Source organism: Elaeis guineensis, chromosome 1 (assembly GCF_000442705.2).
Source record: "Elaeis guineensis isolate ETL-2024a chromosome 1, EG11, whole genome shotgun sequence".
Classification (NCBI taxonomy): domain Eukaryota; kingdom Viridiplantae; phylum Streptophyta; class Magnoliopsida; order Arecales; family Arecaceae; genus Elaeis; species Elaeis guineensis.
This window is the reverse complement of record NC_025993.2, coordinates 100,302,381-100,323,435: the sequence shown is the minus strand read 5'-3', so window position 1 is coordinate 100,323,435 and position 21,055 is coordinate 100,302,381. Positions and strand designations below refer to the sequence as shown.

General features: G+C 36.4%; 1 long non-coding RNA gene across 1 annotated transcript; it reads left to right on the top strand.

Moving 5' to 3' along the window:
* Positions 1-3,856: 3,856 nt before the first annotated feature.
* LOC140857966 (uncharacterized) lies at positions 3,857-16,132 on the top strand. The gene is made up of 3 exons (XR_012141361.1): positions 3,857-4,386; positions 15,595-15,832; positions 15,928-16,132. It is a non-coding gene; the product is annotated as an uncharacterized lncRNA (long non-coding RNA).
* Positions 16,133-21,055: the final 4,923 nt, after the last annotated feature.

The following is a 21,055-nucleotide window of genomic DNA, read 5'->3' as shown; positions in this document are numbered from 1 at the left end:
TTGATTGATGAGCCATTTATTACATCAGATAGCTGGTGACTTTCTGATTGTGCAGAGAGACTTTTTAAAAGATTTCATAAAGTTTTTGTGAGAATTTTTGGACTTCTTGTTGAGAAACTCCTATATAAAAGTTGAGTGGTGAGTTTCTCTTATATTCTTCGATTTTGTTTCTCTCATAATGAAGCTTGCATGTCCTGTGGAGGTAGGCTTGAGGCCGATCTATGTATTTTTATTGTGTTTGTTTGTTGTTGTTCTTTTTTTTTTTCTTTTCTCATGTGGTATGAATATCTATTTTTCGGACATTGTTGTGTTTGGGTGAGTGATCTATGTTCTACAATTAAGGGATCTACCCCAACACACCTCGTACTAGGCTCCCACTGATTTCTGAAGCTCCATCTTGTGTTGAGCTTCCTGTCAAGAGATAATGTCCTCTCTACTTTCTATCCTTCATCACAATCCTATGGTCGTGTATGACCTTCAGGATTCCATCATTGGCTCTTCACCTATAGCCACTTGAATCCAGTCTATTCAGTAAAATTAGATTGCTCCTAAAGCTAGCTATGTATCGAACCACACCGAACTTTTTCACTATTCCATTATGTATTTATAAGCTGATCGTCCCACTCCCCTTGATCTCACAGCTGGATCCATCTGACAGATGAACAATGCCCTCACTGCTCTCTAGAGTATCGAATAGCTCTTTTTTACAACAAACATGATATAAACATGCAGAATCTAATAACCACTGTAGGAAAGTAGATATGTCATCTGAGACCATATACACATCATCAGTCTCATCAGTGTCACTACCATTGACCACCGCATAGTAACCTCCAACTAATCTTTGAGTTGTGGATAATCTCTGACATGATGTCCCAACTCATCATATTTATAGCACTTAATCTTGCTCGAGTCCCTCGATCTGGACTTGGACCCCCCACCTTGTGATCCTCTGCCCCTTCATCTTCTGCCACCACCATCTCTAGTCACCACTAAGGTCGAGTCATCACCTGAACTTGAGGCTCGATTTTCCCTTTTAAAAATATCATTCTAGAGTAGTACTGTAGTAATCTCATCCATCTTGATGGTGCTCTTCTTCATTAAAAGAGTAGTCACCAAGGGCTCAAAGAAGGAGGAAGCGATGCAAGCAAGACCAATGTCCTAATCTTCTCCTCAACCTTCTTACCAATGCTGAGAAGATCGGTGAAGATTTTTTGAAAGTTATTGAGATGCTCCTGCACACTCTATTCCTTGCTCATCTATAATTGGTAGAACTACTTTCAGAGGAACAAAGCATTAGTGAGCGACTTTACCATATACATCTCCTCGAGGTTCATCCACATCACCATCAAAAAATCTCATCAAGTACATGGATCACCATATCATCTACTAAGTACGAGCAGATCATACTCACCATCTACATCTGGAGCTACCTCCAATCCATCACCTCCATAGTAGTTTTCTCCTTATGCAAGAGAATATCGATCAACCCTTGCTGAATGAGCACATCCTTCACCTTGCCTACCATAGAAAGAAATTGCTCTTTCTATCACACCGGTTGATCTCCATCTTGATTGATAATAATTTCTCCATTTTCTTTAATCTTGATCAACACCACTACAACCTGGACAACCGCATGCCCTGATACCACCTAGCTACAATCTGGCTTTGATACCACTTATTGGAGATCTGGTACCACTTGTTGCAGTGGAAAGAAAGAAAAAATAAAATGATATATATTAAATATATAGATTAGACCAAGATCTACCTCCATGGGGCATGCAAAGGCTTCACTATGAAAAAAAATAATTACAAGAGGAGACTACACACTCAACTCTCATAAATCTCTCTCTTTCAATAAGAAGCTCTCACCTCTCACCTCTTACAAAAGCTCTCATAAAAAAATCCCAAAGAGACTTTGACCTGTTGGATGTATATCCTAGAAGCCAATCATGACTGACGAATATCATATTGCTAGGATATATTTTTATACTTAATGAGCATTTATATTATCATTCATGTTTTATGTGTCCATGAATCATCCAAGAAATTAACAAGATGATAACACATATTCTCAAAGAGTTAAAAATTTGAGACATATATCATTGATGGTTAATTTCTAAATTACTTCTGATCATAGGATCATCATAGGGATGGTGATTGATCCAGATAGATCAGTGCACGAATCGCTTTCTTTGGATAGATGAATTTTGAGTTTGCGGTGTAGTGACACTGGAGCAAGAGTGCAGGTGGTTGTTAGAGAATAACTAACACTGAGTGTGACTAACACGAGAAGTCACATGGATGTCTGCTCACTTATTGTGACTTTCTCGATGGTGCAGTTGTACGACTGGTCCTTTGATCTGCGGTGCTATAGCTGCTCGCAGTGAGGCTGCTGAAATTTGACTACACATAAAATTGACTTAATGAGTCCTTGTAGTAGATGTTGACAATAATTAATCTACTGTGGGAGTAAGGTGAGCACCTAAATAGAATCTATCGACCTTAGCAGAAAGAAGTAGTCCTATGAGATTTAAGAAGCTGAGTCCTTAAGTCTATGACCATAGTAGTGTGATTGATGGAAAAGAGTTTTCATGAGAATCAGACATGGGCTCGAGCTAATTGAGTCTATCATATGATCAATGATGAAATTTGATGATTCATCCATGATCTGTCATCTGATCGGAACTCATGATAGAGAGACTGTATCATATATTAACTGCACCTAGATGTTTATCATCTTTATTCTGCTGGGTTACCACTATATACTGCTAAATATTACTGGTAGATTGTGAGACCCACGAGCATTATCTCGATGATCGATGATCCTTGATGGGCAGATTTAGAATGGTTCCAACCTATTGAAAGGAGTTCTGATGATATTGTGATCATAATATATCTCACTATCAGACAGAATAAAACCTATAAGATCACACATAAAGAGACTTTTGACTAATTAGATAATTGAATTACAACTATAAATTATGATAGGATTTAATTATCAATTTGATTGATGATTAATCCAATACAAAAGTTACAAATATGTAACTCACTAAAGAGTTAGTGAGTTATAGGAGGATTAATTAGCAATTAGATTACTAATTGCCTCAATTTGATTGAGTAATGAAGCTTGCATCAAGTTTAATTAAATTAGATTTAATTTAACTTGATATGGATTTGATTTGATCAAGCCTAATTGGGTTATGAGATAATCAAATTGCATGGGAGAATAATTCTTTGTTTGATTAGGATTTGGGTTTGACTTAATTCTTAATTAGACAAAGAACTAATTAAGAGTATTTGAGTTTCTATTTGGATTAGAAACTCTCTTCTTCATGGGTGCATTAAATCTTAATTAGATTAGGATTAAATTGAGTTTGACTCAAACACTAAGAGAGAGTCCAAAAAGGACTAAGACTCCTCTAATTAGGTGACATCTAATCTAAATAGTTTGAGCTCCTAATCAAATTTGAATTTCAATCTATTTTTTTCTAATTAATTTTTAATATATTTAGAATTGGTTAGAATTTAAATTGGTTTAAATCAATCATCTAAAGAAGAGTCTCATGATGTTAAAACTCTTCCTTTCCATACATCATAAATGGTCCCATGCCCAACCAGATTTGGATGCCTAAATACCCCACGCCCCTCTCCCTTTTTGCGTGTAAGAATCCATGGGAAACTCTCTTTTCTTAGTGTGATATCTGGGCAAAAATAGGAAGAGATGTGGTGGCACAAATTCTAGAGTCCAAAGGAGTTTGGACTCTCACCTAAACCTTATCTCCTTCTCTATTTAAATATGGGATCATAAGGGACGGTGGTGACCTGATATGGATCAGATTTTGATGCCAAATAATGGGAGTTATGCATGGAGAAAAATCATAGGGAGAGGTGTGGCATGAAGGTCCAAGGGGCATGAGGTATGAGAGCTCCTATCTCTTCTTTCTTACCAACAACCAAAGGTTGGTTGTTGGAGACTCTTCTCTCTCTCTTTTATCCTAGTTTGGACATGAGTTTTTCTCTCTTCTTTGTCTAAAAGTTAGATAAAAATTCTTACATCTCTAGTATAGAGATTTGGTGCTTCAATTTTAGAAAGAAAAGAAAAGAAAGGGTTCTTCTCATAATCTCTAGCGTAGAGATCAACATCCTCCTATTTTCTTCTTCTTCTCTAAGAGTGTCTTAAGAGAAAAGAAGATTTTTCAATCAACAAGATGTGATCTCTGTAAAGAAACTAGTATCTCAGTGAGATCAAGAAGCTTTTGATCAGATCAAAGTCTCATGTGGATATCCATAGAGATCGAACACTTGTGCAGTTTCAAGGGACCTTCGGAAGATATTCATGATCATTAGTTCCTGGTATACATCGACTCGTGCCAACGTATGAAGGTTGGATCTTCTCTATTTACTTTTTTCTATTTGATTTCTGTATCTGAATCTTAACTCACATATGTAGATCTTGTTTATGGTTTTAAGATTTAATCTTATGCATGCTTAGATTAAACTAAATTTAATATAAATTTTTAATTTTTATTGTGTACTTGTTTCAAAATTTTTACATGCATAAAATCATAAAATTTTAATAGTGGTATGAGAGCCACGTCATATGTAGGAGATTAAGATTTAGATCTAAAATCTGTAGAGAAAAATTTTAGATCTAAAAGATTTTGATATCGTTCTGACATAAGATTGCTCTGGCATAATTTGTTATACTGTATGATTATCTTAGAATAATATTAATTTTTTTATTAAAATAAAATTATATATGATATATGTTTTATTATTTAGATCTAAAAAGAGTTTGGAGATCTATTTTGATTCGTATATATGATATATGAAAGTATATTTAGGACTGAAATTTATTTCTGTGATCTGAACTTATTCATGTATATGATATATATTTATATGTATGATCTGAAAATTATTTTGAGATCAAAATTTATTTTTTATGTAAAAAATTTAGATCTAAAAATTTAGATTTAAAATCTGAAATTAGTGTTTGTGCATGAGGAATTGGTCATGGGTAGACCAAATTAGGTTATATAATTGGATTACATCTAGAGTTTCTGATTTGATCATAATGGGTCTAAATTGATTCAGTAATTAATCAAATTGAGTCAAGTGTTGATTAGAGTTAGATCAATAAAACTTAAGATCATATAATTATTGTTGATCAAATCGATTGATACCCATATATAGAATCAATTAACCTAAGAATCTAATTCGGCTCTATGGCTCAAATTTGATTCACCTAAGCTAATCTATTTGGATCAATTAACCAATTGATATCTAAGGTAAGTAATTGAAAGATGGTTATTTAATTGATTTCATTCACTGACCTGACTAATTTATTGGTGTCTAAGAAAAGCAACGGGGGGATCCCCACCAATCTCCACTTACCTAGCTAATTTGGAAGATTGAGTCTCAAATATGGTTGCTTGGTAGTTCGATTTAGCCTATGCCAATTAGATCAGTCATATAATGATTGATTAGATGAGTCCTAAATCTAAACTTCTCCATAAATATTAAGTTCAATGCTTTTCCATCGTTGTAGATGTACGGACGTGTTACTGACGTTGATTGCTCTTGACTGATCACAGTGGTTCAGTTGCATCAGGAATATGCAATCACTGTATTAGCAAAGAGTTACTCCAGGGTAAAAATGAGGTTGGGCTCAATAACTGTTAGGTGAGAGATCCAATGACGGCTTTGCACTTACTTATGAATGGTGGGTCTGATTTTACTAAGGAGTGTGAGCAATAACTGCTAGGTGAGCCCACATGACTTAGAGACCAAATCGTTGCAACATACTTAGAAAAGCATCTGGATAAAAAATTATCCATATATTAGTGTTTGTGCTATCAATAACTGTTAGGTGAGGTGCACAACATCAGTGGGATCATAGCACCCACTAGAAATTCAGTTGTCGCGTTAGAATTTTTGTTTCTCCACAAGAGAGTGTGAGAGATCTGATAAAATAATGGAAGTCATTTTGTATCTAAAAATCTCTAAAGCAAATTATAAAATAAGTATAAATATCTAACTAAAATCTTTGCTCTCTGCTATTCATTGTGTCAGCCTCCAACCTTCTAGCTCAAATCCTAGATATCAATCGTTTAACCAAAACCAATTACATAAACTGGCTCATAAACTTAAAAATTATTTTTAATTTTAGAAAATTAAGTAATATTCTCTATCAGGTTATTCTGATGTTAACAGCCTATCAACCCAAAGTCAACAAGCTATGCTTGATGAGAGAATGGACAATGACAATAAAGATAGGTGCTATATGTTGAAGTTCATGTTAGATGAACTCCAACATATGCATGAACACATGTATACTACCAACGACATATTGATTCATCTACAAATATTGTGAGGTGATCAAAGTTACACAGTGTATGAGATGCATGATGGACAGTCAGTCTATGATCATTATTTGATAATGATCAAAGACATTAAGGAGCTTAAAAGGCTCAATATGATCATGCATAAGAAATTACTTATAGATTTGATCCTACGATCCATGTTTAGTTTATATGGACAGTTTATGGTAAACTACCATATGAATGACCATCTTGGCATCTTATCTGAATTGGTTAAAGTGTTGGTAACTAAGAAATCTTGAAAAGTTTAGAGGTACATACCTGAAAAACCTAAAGAAACAAGGACACACCTTTAGTAGGCATGTCAAAATTGCTCAATACTATCCTTATGATTTTTTCTTCTTTCGATTTAGTTTTAGACTCTAGTATTTTTATATAGAGTTGATGGGAAGGTAGAGAGCTGAGAAAGTAATCCTTGAAATTGATAAAAGGACAAGAGTTGCTGCTATGGCCATGGGCATCTATCCTTTGTGATTATCGTTTGGATTTAGTTATTAGAGATAGTCTCTATCATTTGCATGGTGATGTATTTGTGAACTTAATTGAGCAAGCAGTGAATGCCATTGGATCTGAGTGATCCAAAATTGAGATAAATCTTAAAGTATATGTGGAACCTTAGGCTAAATCATATAAGAGAAGAAATAATTAACAGACTGAAAAAATATAGACTTTTGGGCTCATTGACTGTGGAGTCATATCTAGTTTGTGCATTATCTCTTTGAGAAAATATAATCAAGCTACTCTTGTGAAAAAAGAGGAAAAGAATCACTAAGATACTTATCCTAGTACATATTTGATGTGTGTAGCCCATTTAATGTGCTAACAAAGGAAGTTGTTTTTACTTCGTTATCTTTATCGATGATCAATCATGGTATAGATATATATATATATATATATGAGATATAAATCTAAAATTTTTGAAAGATTCAAAGAATTCAAATGTAAAATAGAGAAGCAAATTAAAAAATTTTTAAAGATACTTCGATCGGATCGAGGATGTAATACCAAAGATAGAAATTTCTCGATTATCTCATGAAATGGCATAATTTTTATATTTGACCCCTCTTAGTATATTTCAGCTCAACGAGATAATTAAGAAGAGTCATGGGACTGTATGAGATATGATCTGGTCTATGATGGACTTCATTGATTTATTTTATTTCTTTAGAAACATGCTTTATTTCTATAGAATTAGATTCTCTCTAAATCTATTCCTACCACACCATATGAAATATGGCATGGTGAGAACTGAATCTTGATTATTTCAAGATCTAAAGATATCCAATCTATGTCAAGGACAGTAAGTGAATATGTTAGAGGATAGGCCTATAAAGCTCATCCTAAAAGAGTTTGGGATACTATTTTTTTTCTAAAAAGATTACAATGTGATTGTGACCCGACATACTATCTTCTTAGAAAATTATTTAATCAAGATAAAGTAGTGAGAGAAAAGTTAAGCTCAAAAAGAGTGTCTCTAAAGAGCAGTGAGCCATAAGATCTAAAAAATCTAATCATGATGAGCCAATATACATATATTCCTACTCCATCTCGTACATATAGTAGGATTTTCCATCCTCTCGAAAGGTACTTGCGTATGCTTAACAGAGGATGTAGAGAAAAATTATTTCTCATGGGAGATAGAGAACATAGAGATGATCTTAAAATTTATAATGAGGTGATGTTAAACATCGACTCCAAGAAAGGATATGAATTAGCTTTTTTGACTAGATATCTTTTGAAGATTTCTGTATGGAATAGCTTATGGATTTCACTTCTCGTAATAGGAGATCACAAAATCTGTAATAATCTTGGAGTTGGAACTTTCATTTCAATGATATGATCAAATTATTTGATCAGAAATAAAAAATTATGTATTTCCAAAAGGGTCAGTGGAAGTGTCCAATACTGACATCAGTTAAAATATGGTTGTATATAGAATTCTCTATGAAAGACATAAAGCAAGCGTCTTATGTTCTAAGAATATAAAGATCTACAGAGATAGATGCAATTGGATGCTTGTATTTTCATAGATAAAGTACAGAGACTAGATACTGAAAGGGTTCAACATAAAAATCTTAAAAAGGAGTCTGCTACCCTCTTGAATATAGATGTATGCCATGTAATGTACTTGAACTGATATAGTTAATACTATGAATGTCATGAGTAGATATCAGTTGTATCTAAGCTGATAGCGCTGGATTGATGTGAAAACATCCTTAAGGTCTTGAGAAAAATTAAAGATTTGTTCTTATTTTTGGAGAAGGATCAAAGCTAGGAGAGGGAGGATACATCGATTCAGATTTTATGTCTGATGTTGATGGTAGAATATCTACATCATAGATATAATTATGGTTCAATATTTTGGAATGATTCTAGATAATCGATCGATGAAAGCTGAGTACACTATAGATGTGTAGGATACATTTTGGTTCTAATGTTAGTTGTAGAACTGTATGTCATGCCATCAGATGCTATGACACTATACTGCAAAGATAATGGCATCAAATCTCTTGCTAAAAAGCCTATGTCACACCACATATCCAAGCACATAGAGCAACAGAATATGCAACTACCTCAAGTAGAAATACATAGAGGTACAGAGAGTAAATTCTACATGAGATGTGGATAACCCACTGATAAGTCACTTAGCTAGGTGAAGACTAAAGTCTGTCTTGAGAAGATGGGGCTTGGTACATGACAGATTGGCTTTAGTGTAAGTGAAAGATTGTTAGATGTATGCCCTAAAAGCCAATCATGGTTGATGCATATTATATTATTAAAATATATTTTTGTACTTAATGGGTATTTATATTATCATTCATATTTTATATGTCCATGAATCATCCAAGGGATTAACAAGATGATAACATATATTCTCAAAGAATTGAGAATTTGAGACATATATCATTGATGGTTAATTCCTAAATTGCTCCTGGTCATAAGATCATCATGGGGATGATGATTGATCCAGATAGACCAGCGCATGGATCACTTTCTTTGGACAGATGAGTCTCGAGTCTATCGTGTAGTGATACTGGAGCAAAAGTGCAGGTGGTTGTTAGAGAACAACTAACACTGAGTGCGATCAATATGAGAAGTCACATAAATATCTGCTCACTCGTTAGTGACTTTCTCGATGCTACAGTTGTATGACTAATCTTTTGACTTGTGATGCTACAGCTGCTTGCAGTGAGGCTTCTAAAATTTGACTACATATAAATATTGACTCAATGAGTCTTTGTAGTAGATGTTGGCAACAGTTGATCCACTGTAGGAGTAGGGTGAGCATCTAGATGGAATCTATCGATCCTAGCAGAAGGGAGTAGTCATATGAAATTTAAGAAGCTGAGTCATTAAGTCTATAGCTATAGCAGTGTGATTGATGAAAAAGAGTTTTCATGAGAATCACACATAGATTTGAGCTAATTGAGTCTATCATATAATCAATGATGAGATTTGATGATTCATCCATAACTTGCAATCTGATCGAGACTCACAATAGAGAGACTGTATCATACATTAACTGCATCTAGAGATTCATCACCTTTTATTCTACTAGATTGTCACTATATACTACTAGGTGTCACTGGTGGATTGTGAGACCTACGAGCATCATCTCGATGATCGATGATCTTTGATGGGTAGAGTTGGAATGGTTCCAACCCATTGAAAAAAATTTTGATGATATTGTGATCATAATATATCTCACTATCAGACAGAATAGAACCTATAAGGATACACACAAAGAGGCTTTTGACTGATTAGATGGTTGAATTACAATTATAAATCATGATAAGATTTAATTATCAATTTGATTGATGATTAATCCAATGCAAAAGTTGTAAATATATAACTCGCTAAAGAGTTAGTGAGTTATAGAAAGATTAATTAGTAATTAGATTGCTAGTTGGCTTAATTTGATTGAACAATGGGATTTGCATCAAGTCTAATTAAATTAGATTTAATTTGACTTGATATGGGTTTGATTTGATCAAGCCTAATTGAGTTATAAGATAACCAAATTATATGAAAGAATAATTTTTTTTATTAAAATTTGGATTTGACTTAATTTTTAAATAGATTAGGATATAATTAAGAGTATTTGAGTTCTTATTTAGACTAAAAATTCTCTTCTTCATGGGTACACTAAATTCTAATTTGATTAGGATTAAATTGAGTTTGACTCAAGCACCAAGAGAGAGTCCAAAAAGGACTAAGACTCCTCCTCTAATTAGGTGACATCTAGTCTAAATAGTTTGGACTTCTAATCAAATTTGAATTTTAATCTATTTGGATCTAATCAATTCTTAATATGATTAGAATTGGTTAGAGTTTAAATTGGTTTGCATTAGCTACCTAAAGAAGAGTCCCATGATGTTAAAACTCTTCCTTTCCATGCGCCATAAATGATCCCACACCCAACCAGATTTGGATGCCTAAATACCCCACGCCACTATTAGATGTGTGCCCTAGATGCCAGATTGACTGACACATTCCTGTACAAATCTAAGGGCAAATTTATAATTTTGATTATAAATCTATAAATGGATTATTCTTCTATCACATTGTGTACATTGTGTCTGTGATACATCCTTTGAGTTAGTAGGAATGTCAATTCATATTTTCAAGAGTTGAAAATTTAAGGCATGAATTTACATAACTAACTCATAAACAGCTCCTGACCATAAGATCATCACGAGGATGATAATCGATCCAAAAGGTTGGTGTACGATCGCTTTCTTACGGTAGATGTGTCTTGAGTCTATGGTGTGAAGATACCAAAGTGAGAGTACAGGTATTCATTGAGAACGAGAGTATTGAGCATGATCATATCGAGCAGTCATAAGGAAGTCTACCTTCTCATCGATGACTAGCTCGATGCTGCAGTTGTGTGTCTAGTTCTTTGACCTGAGGTGCATCGACAGTTCACCTTAAGTGTGTTATAGTTTGACTACACCATAACTCGATCTCCTAGCCATTCAGAACCCTGAGGTGTATGTTGGCTGTAGCATATTCATTGTAGAAACTAGGTCGCACCAAGATGGGATCTATCAATCTCGATAGATGAGAGGAGTAGTCCTATGATAATCGAAAGATCGAGTCCTTAAGCCCATGGCCATGGCAGAGTGAAATAATGAAAAAAGAGTTTTCCATTGGGGTTTCACATCAGACTCGGATCGATCGATTGATTCATATGACTGATGTTGGGTTTGACGAGTTCACCTTAACCCTAATTCAATCAGGACTCATGATAGAGGAACTCAATCACACAGGTAGCTACACCGAGAGGTTCATCTTCAATTTTGATGGGTTGCCATCACATACTGCTAGGTATCACTAGTGGATTTTGGGAGCAATTAGAATGATATTGATGATCGATCATTCTAATTGTCTGAATCAGAAGAGTTCTGATCCATCGAAAGGAGTTTCGATGATGTTGATGATGAGATCACGACATGTCTCATTACCATACGGAATTGAACCTAACTAGATCACACAAACAAGAGTTAGGGTTTGGATGTCATCAATTAGGCTAACCCAATTGATTTGGATAAGATCCAATAAGGTTCAAGAAAATCGTACTAGCACACGATTGAGTCTAACTTTCTCCTCGTGTAATCTTTTCTGTCTCTACTGAGCCAAATATGATTTGACTCATCCAGAGAACCTTGAAAAAATTTTTCTCAATCTAAATGAAGCTTGTCCAGCTTAAAAAAGACTTATCTTAATTCATGAGATGAATTTAAGACAAGCACCTACTAATTCCTGTCACCTGCCAATTTCATTTTAGGACATCTGTCAAATGTTGACATATGGGTCTTAAACTGAAGAGAGCTCATTGAAAGATTTTTGTGGAGTGTCTATATGCCAAAACCCAATTGAATTGGGTGCCATAATCAGATTATGGCATGAGCCCAATTGGATTAAAGTGGGCAACCCAAATGGATAAGAATGAAAGAGTCCTGATAAACATGGACTCTTTGGTGCCACCTTGCTTGTGCTTATCTAAAGTTGGCACCAACATAGGAGAGAGGGTGGAGGTTCTTATCTGATATGATCAGATGATATCACTCTACCAATCAAAATTTTTCTAGAATTTATTAAAATTTTTTGATTGATCAAATGATGTGGCACTGCGTAGCATACAGGGTCTATAAAATCCCTATCTGCGCCTAGGGTTTGTAAGTTTCTGCCCAATACCCAGCCAAAATGAGAATCCTCTCCTCTTCTCTATGTCTTCTCTACTCTCTTATTTCTCCTCTTCATGTCCAAAGAGTTGGACATCCATCTGGCAAAGATCCAAGGCATGGTGATGCCTGGAACAGGAAGGCTGCAGGACATCTTCGACAGGCTGCTGCTCCAACTTCAGAAGGAGTTTTGAAGTACTTCCAAATTAGATAGAGATCTGATTTTTGTAGCATAAATTTGTGAGAAAAAGATGTTCTAGGTCCTACCTGAGTGGATATCGATAGAGGTCAGCCACTTGCGTGGCTACATCAGAACCTCAGGCTGTGCTGAGATCATCTATAGGGTAATCAGATTACCCTTCAGGTATTATTTGTTTTCTCATCCCTTTTAGATTTATTTTAGACTTAATATCAAATATGAAGATTAGATCTAGAGATTTAGATCTGAAATAAATATAGAATAATTTTTTTTAAATTATTTCACTCCAGATTTGATGAAATCTGGAAGATCCTACAAAAGAAAAGGCATTTTTTCCTTCAACTGGTATCAAAGCCAGATTTTTGACTCTATTTTAGATCTAATTTAGATCTGATTTTAATTTTAATTTATTTGATATTTAATAATTTTAGATATCATATCAGATATGATAAAATTTGAAATCAAAAATATTTAAAACTAAATCTAAGAAGATCTAACATGCATGAGATGCATGACTAGACTAGCATTAGTTGAATCTATGAACAGTCTTAAGTTTTATATTTTAATGAGATTATAATATGAATTAAATCTAATTTATTCTTTATTTTTTTGATATTATAAATATTATAATCAGATCAGAAAATAGAAAATAAAATTTTAATTTTTTCATAAAATTGATCTGTTGCATGCCTAGACTAGTTGTAGAATTATTCCAGTAACTTATCTAGAATAGATTTAATTTTGAATAATTTAATTTAAATCTTATTTTTTAGATATTATATGTGATATATTAAATCTAAAAGAATATTAATTAGATCAATTTTTGATACATGAGATGTATGCAAAATATGTATTAGTTAGATCTTAAACTGTATATGTGATATGTTAATTTAGATCTAACTAGTTTTGTAGTTAAATTTATATTTCTGATTAAGGTGTTCTTCATGGCCGTCCGATCATAAAAATGAAGTAAAATTTTAAGACCCTCTCTTTCCATTCAATGGGGTGTTCATATGATGTATAGGGGTGCCACGCGTTCATCCTTAATCAGAAATCAAAACTTACTTTTTTACAAAATCTTAGATCCTAAAATCCTAGAATTTATTTTACATATTTTGTTTATGAACCCAAACTTAATTAATGAATTAAGTTTATGAAATCAATTTGGTCTAAAATTAAAAATTTTAGATCTAACATATTTTCATAAAATTGGGTTCGGACTTGGGTAGCTCAATTAGGTCTAGCGATTGATCAAATCGAATCAAGAGTTGGTTAGATGGGATCAAAAAAGTTAATAATTGACCAGCCTAATAGGATTAAGTCTGGGTCAAGATCGAATCACATTTAGATGTGACTCGATCAAGTTAAGACCTAATTTGTCTCAGAGGTTAGAGTCTGGATTGTAGGCTAACCCAATTAGTTCTGATTCGATAATTTGGTGTCTAAGGTAAGTTGGGCAGATTCGATCGATTGGTTTTTAATTGAAAGCTACTCGACTCGAATACATTCTTGTCGAGTTAATGGCATATCCCTCCCACCGGTCTCACTTACCTGGCCATATGTGTCGACTCAGTTCTGATTAGAGGTGGCTAACAATTCGAACTAACCCATGCCACTAGGTTAGTCATAATTGTTATGACTATGTCAAGTCAAGTTTAATGGGACCTAAATCAAATCTCTCTAAGGAAATATTAAGTCTAGGTCTTCCACCATTGTGGATGTGTGGGTCCTTCCCGGGGTTGATTATTCTCGGCTGGTTATAGTGGCTCAGTTGCACTGGAAAGATGCAACCATGTCCATTAGGCATTGGATGCTACGGATTAGAAGATGGGTTGGGCTCAATATTTCGGATACGGTGAGGGACCCAATCAAGAATCTAGTTCGTGCAAATGGTGGGTTTGGCTTAACTAAGGATTGGAGCAATATTTTGGATACGATGAGCTTCATGAATTAGAGACCAAGTTTTGGGTGCACCATGATTAGAGAATCATTGGATAAGAGTTGTCCACTCATTGGTTGACCCATCACCAATAACTGTTAGGTGAGGTAATGAGCTAGTCGGTGAGACCGCACCATCCACTAGAAATCACTGATCATGGAGATTTTCACATCTCTACCAAGAGAGTGTAGGGATCTGAGAAAATAGTGGGAGCCTAATTTATTTAAAATTGAAACCTCTGAACAAATTGGTTAAGTCTGATTACAAAATCTAACTAGAAACTTTTGACTCTCTACAGGAAACATGTCTGTCTCAAACCCCCTAACCAAAATACTAGACACCCACAGATTGACTGGACCTAATTTCAAGGACTGGTTAAAAAACTATAAAATTATTCTAGATTTTGAAAAATTGACTCATGTCTTGGACCAAAACTCACCTGCCATGCCAGCACGTCTGACTGCTGAACAGAGAGCGTCTCTGAAAAAGTGAACAGATGATGATAACAAAGCAAGGTACTATATGTTGAGTGCAATGTCTGATGACTTGCAGCACCAACATGAGAATATTTTGACTATCCACCAAATATTAGCTCACCTACAAGAGTTGTTTAGTGAACAGAGTCGCGCGGCCAAGTATCAAGTCTGTCAAAGACTTTTTAAGGCCAAGATGCATGATGGACAGTCAGTCCAAGATTATTGTTTGACAATGATCAAGGATCTTGAGGAGCTTGAGAAGCTCGGTATCATCTTAGACAAAAATTTTCAGATTGATGTGATCCTTCAGTCCTTGTTCGATGTATATGGTCAGTTCATTATGCATAAGATGCAGTGTACCTTGGTCGAGTTAATGAACATGCTGGTTACGGCTGAGTTTTTCATGAAGGATTCAAAAGGCTCAATTCTTACTGTGGAGTAGACTTCTTCCAAGAAAAAGTCTTTTGGAAAGAAAAAGAAGTCTACGAAGAAGCAGAAGGTGGATGGCAAGAAGAAGAAGACAGAACCGAAGAAGAAGGCTGCTGATAAGGAAAAATATTTTCACTGCCAATCAGATGGTCATTGGAAGCGGAACTGTCCTCAGTACCTGGCCATCCTGAAGAATAAGAAGGATGGTCCTTCTGGAGGTATGCTCATTTTAAAATCTAATCTTACAGTTTCTTCTGCATCCAGTTGGGTGTTTGACTCTGGTTCTAGTGCTCATTTGTGCACTTCTATGCAGGATCTTGAGGAGAGCACGAGGCTGAGGGATGGAGAGATGATCCTACGCGTTGGGAATGGAGCAAGAGTTGCTACTGTGGCCGTGAGAATCTACCCTCTGTAATTACCGTTAGGATTAGATTTAGTTCTTAGAGATTGTTATTATGTACCTGCAGCAAGCAGGAATTTGATTTTTGTTTCATGTTTAGCACAAGAAGGCTATGTGATTAGCTTTCATAAGGATCATTGTAATATTTTTTATGAAAATAATAAAGTTACAGATAGTTTTCTTATTAACAGTCTCTATCAGCTACATATTGATGTATCTGTATTTAATATCGAGCAAAATGTGAATGCCATAGGAATTAAAAGGCCTAGAGATAGTCTAAATGATAGGTATCTGTGGCACTTAAGGCTAGGTCATATAGCGGAAGATAAGGTTAACAAATTGGAAAAATTCGGGCTATTGAGTTTGTTGACTTTCAAGTCATATCCAGTTTGTGAATCATGCCTTCAAGGCAAAATGACCAAGCTTTCTTTTGTGGAACATGGGGAAAGGGCCACAGACCTACTTGTCCTAGTACATACGGATGTGTGCGGCCTATTTGATGTGCCGACTAGAGGCAACTACATCTACTTCATTATCTTCATCGATGATATGTCTAGGTACGAGTATCTGTTTCTAATGAAACACAAGTCTGAAGCTTTTGAAAGGTTCAAAGAATTCAGACATGAGGTAGAAAAATAAACAGAAAAGCCCATTAAGGTTCTTCGATCAGATTGAGGAGGTGAATACCTTAGTCAGAATTTTTTAGACTATCTTAAGGACAATGGTATAGTCTCTAAATGGACTCCACCTGGAACGCCTCAACTCAATGGAGTTTCAGAATGAAGAAATCAGACCCTATTAGATATGGTCCGTTCCATGATGAGCTTCACGGACCTCCCTAAATTTTTTTTAGGGATATTGTCTCATGACAGAAATTTATGTATTGAATAGGGTTCCCTCTAAAACCATTCCCACCACACCGTATGAGATATGGCATGGTAAGAAGCCAAGTCTGAATCATCTCAGAATTTGGGGTTGTCCGGCTCATGTCAAGAGACAACAGGCGGACAAGTTAGAGTTCAGGTCTTTTAGAGCTCGATTCATAGGATATCCTAAAGAGTCATTAGGATACTATTTCTATATTCCGGAAGATCACAATGTGATTCTGAGTCGAAATACTATTTTTTTTGAAAAATAGTTTATTCAAGATGGTGGCATCGAAAAAATAATTAAGCTCAAGGAGAATGTCTCCCAAGAGCAACAAGCTAAAGAACCTGAGGAACCTAATCAATCAGAACCAGTCTTAACACAATCTCTTCCACCTCGTAGATCGACTAGGATTTTCCATCCTTCTGAAAGGTACTTAGGTACCATACAAGAGGATGTAGAGGAAATATTCCTCATGAGAAATGGGGTTCATCGTGATGATCCCAAGATCTATGATGAGGTGATATCAGATATCGACTCCGAGAAATGGTTAGAGGCAATGAAATCAGAAATTGACTCAATGCACTCAAACTAAGTCTGGACCTTGGTAAATCCACCTGAAGGTAATGCACCTATTGGGTGTAAATGGATCTTCAAGAGAAAGATAAGTGCAGATGGGAATGTGGAGACATTCAAGGCTAGGCTCGTAGCGAAAGATTATAGTCAGCGCGAAGGTATTGACTATCAGGATACCTTCTCGTCCATAGTCATGCTAAAATTCATCCGCACATTGCTTGCTGTTGCAGCCTATTTCGATTATGAAATATGACAGATGGACGTGAAAATGGCATTCTTAAATGGACATCTTGAGGAAGATATCTATATAGAACAATCGCTTGGTTTCACATCCAGTGATGATGATCACAGGATCTGCAAGCTGCAAAGATCCATTTATGGACTTAAGCAAGTATCTCAGAGCTGGAATACTCGTTTCAATGATGTGATCAAAATATTTGGTTTCATCAAGAACGAGGAGAAACTATGTGTGTTCAAAAAGGTCAGTGGGAGCACAGTTGTCTTCCTCGTATTGTACGTAGATGACATCCTCCTAATTGGGAATGACATTCCCATGTTGACCTCAGTCAAAGTATGGTTGTCTAAGGAGTTCTCTATGAAAGATCTAGGAGAGTCATCCTTTATACTGGGTATTAAGGTCTATAGAGATAGACCAAATAGGATGCTCGAACTTTCACAGAAGATGTACATAGAGGAGGTGCTAAAAAGGTTTAGCATGGAAAACTCCAAAAGAGGTTTATTACCTTTTAGAATTGATATTCATCTCTCCAAGAAGATGTGCCCTAGCACACCTGAGGAGATTGAACGCATGAGCAAGATCCCTTATGCTTCGACAATAGGGAGCCTTATGTATGCCATGCTATGTACACGACTTGATATAGCCCATGCTGTGAGTGTCACAAGCAGATATCAGTTGAATCCAGGCGAAGAGCACTGGACTTCTGTGAAATGTATCCTTAAGTACTTGAGAAGGACTAAGGATATGTTTCTAGTCTTTGGAAATGGAGAACTCCAGATTCAGGGATATACAGACTCAGACTTTATGTCTGATATAGATGATCGAAAGTCGACATCTAGGAGTTTGTTCATTTGTAATGGTGATGCAGTCAGCTGGAAGAGTTTTAAGCAGACGGTGATTGCTGATTCCACCATGGAGGCAGAGTACATTGCTACATCAGAAGCAACAAAGGAGGCATTCTAGTACAAAAAGTTTGCCACAAAGCTTGGAGTGATGTCATCAGATGACATACCTCTTTACTGCGATAATAATGGCACCATAGTCCTAGCTAAGGAGCCAAGGTCTCATCAGAAGTCCAAGCACATCGAGTGGCGATTCCATTTGATCCGTGATTACCTTGAATAGGATTATGTCAAGGTCAAGAGAGTCGACTCCACAGACAATGTGGCAGATCCGCTGACTAAACCATTAGGCTAGTAAAAGATCGAAGTCCACCTTGAGAAGATGGGACTTAGATATGTAGCCAATTGGCATTAGGTCAAGTAAGAGTTTGTTAGATGTGTGCCCTAGATGTTAGATTGGCTGACACATTCCTGTACAAATCTAAGGATAAATTTATAATTTTGATTATAAATCTATAAATGGGTTATTCTTCTATCACATTGTGTACATTGTGTCTATGATAAATCCTTTGAGTTAGTAGAAATATCAATTCATATTTTCAAGAGTTGAAAATTTAAGGCATGAATTTACATAACTAACTCATAAACAGCATCTGACCATAGGATCATCATGAGGATGGTGATCGATCCGAAAGGTTGGTGTACGATCGCTTTCTTAGGATAGATGTATCTTGAGTCTATGATGTGGAGACACCAGAGTGGGAGTACAGATATTCATTGAGAACGAGAGTACTGAGCGTGATCATATCGAGCAGTCATAAGGAAGTCTACCTTCTCGTCGATGACTAGCTCGATGCTGCAGTTGTGTGTCTAGTTCTTTGACCTGAGGTACATCAACAGTTCACCTTGAGTGTGTTATAGTTTGACTACACTATAACTCAGTCTCCTAGCCATTCGAAACCCTGAGGTGTATGTTGGCTGTAGCATATTCATTGTAGGAACTAGGTCGCACCAAGATGGGATCTATCAACCTCGGTAGATGAGAGGAGTAGTCCTATTGTTGTGATCCAGGTGGTGTGCCCAAGGCCCAGGGGACCAAGGCTAAGGCCAAGGTCCATCATTCATGAGGGCTTCATGGAGGCTCTAGGGCTAGTTGGGCCCTAGGTTGAAAGGCTGTGGGCCTTTCGGGTTCTTGAGGTCTAGGTTATGTGGGCCTCAAGGGACCAACTCTTTATGAGCCAGGACTGGGCCCAAGATAAGTAAGATTAGGTCGAGTCATGGGTATACATGGGCTTGGGTTAACCTAATCTCCCATAGAGTTGGTCAAGGGAGTTTTGGGTTTGGGTCACTTGACCCTGTATTTATATATACATGTACTTGTATAGATTTGATTAAGCCAAGGAAATACACAACTCTTTCTCCCAAGTCTCTCTCTCTCTCTTCTCCCTCTCTCTCCAGCAATTCTCTACACCCCAAGAGCAAGAAACCCTAGGGTTTCTTGCCGCCAGGTCCCAAAAAGGTAGGTGAAGCAAGGAGGTGCTAGACCTCCTCCCCCTTGGTGCCGCCTACCCGATCTGCTCTCCCCCTCTTGCAGCCACCCAAGAATCAGGTCCAGGACTTAGAATCTCTTGAGAAGAGGTTGGTACAAGTTTCTCTCAGATCTGGAGTTGATCTGAGGTCGTTTGAGGTGCGGATGAGATCTCCATCAACAGATCTATAGGAAAGGCTGCAGCAGGACAGATCTGCAAGGTCTATCTCCATCTACCTTCTTCCCTATCTAGAATACCCTGATTTAAGATCTACAAATTTAAAGACCTCGGTCCAGGCCTGATCTGGTTGGATACCAGATCTTGGAATTTTTAGAGATGATTTCAGAGGCGTTCTTCATCTGGAACGAAAGGCTGACGAAGAAGACAGCAACCAGGCTGATTTCATCAAGGGCCTTAGATCGAGTCCAGAGGTCTCTAGATTTGTTTGTTGCTGGTTTTGCTGCACCCAAGGTCCGTGGGAGGAGCCAGGATCATGCTCCAATAGTTGGTATCAGAGCCACGGTGGTGAGGAAGTGGTTCCAAGCATGAGAAGTTGAAGATCCCAAGTGCTAAAAATTTTCAGCAAGGTACCATCAAGGTATATTCTACACTTTTTGATTTTATATTGCTTGTTTGGCTTGGATCCAGTCATGGGCAGCAATATGAAGGTCGAGTTTGAGAAGTTTGATGGCAAGAAAAAATTTTTCATATGAAAAATCTGGGTGGAGGATCTTCTGGTGCAAGCAGATCTGGATCAGACTTTGGATGAGAAGCCTGAGGGAATGATAGATAGACAGTGGGCATCGTTGGAGAAGAAAGCATGCTCGGTGATCAGAGAATGTTTGGCGGATGTGGCGTTGTATTCGGTGCTAGAAGAAAAGACCCCGAAGGGCCTTTGGTCGAAGTTGCACACCATGTATATGGAGAAGAATATGTGCAACAAGCTAATACTGAAGAAGAGATTGTACAGTCTTCGGATGCAGGAGGGA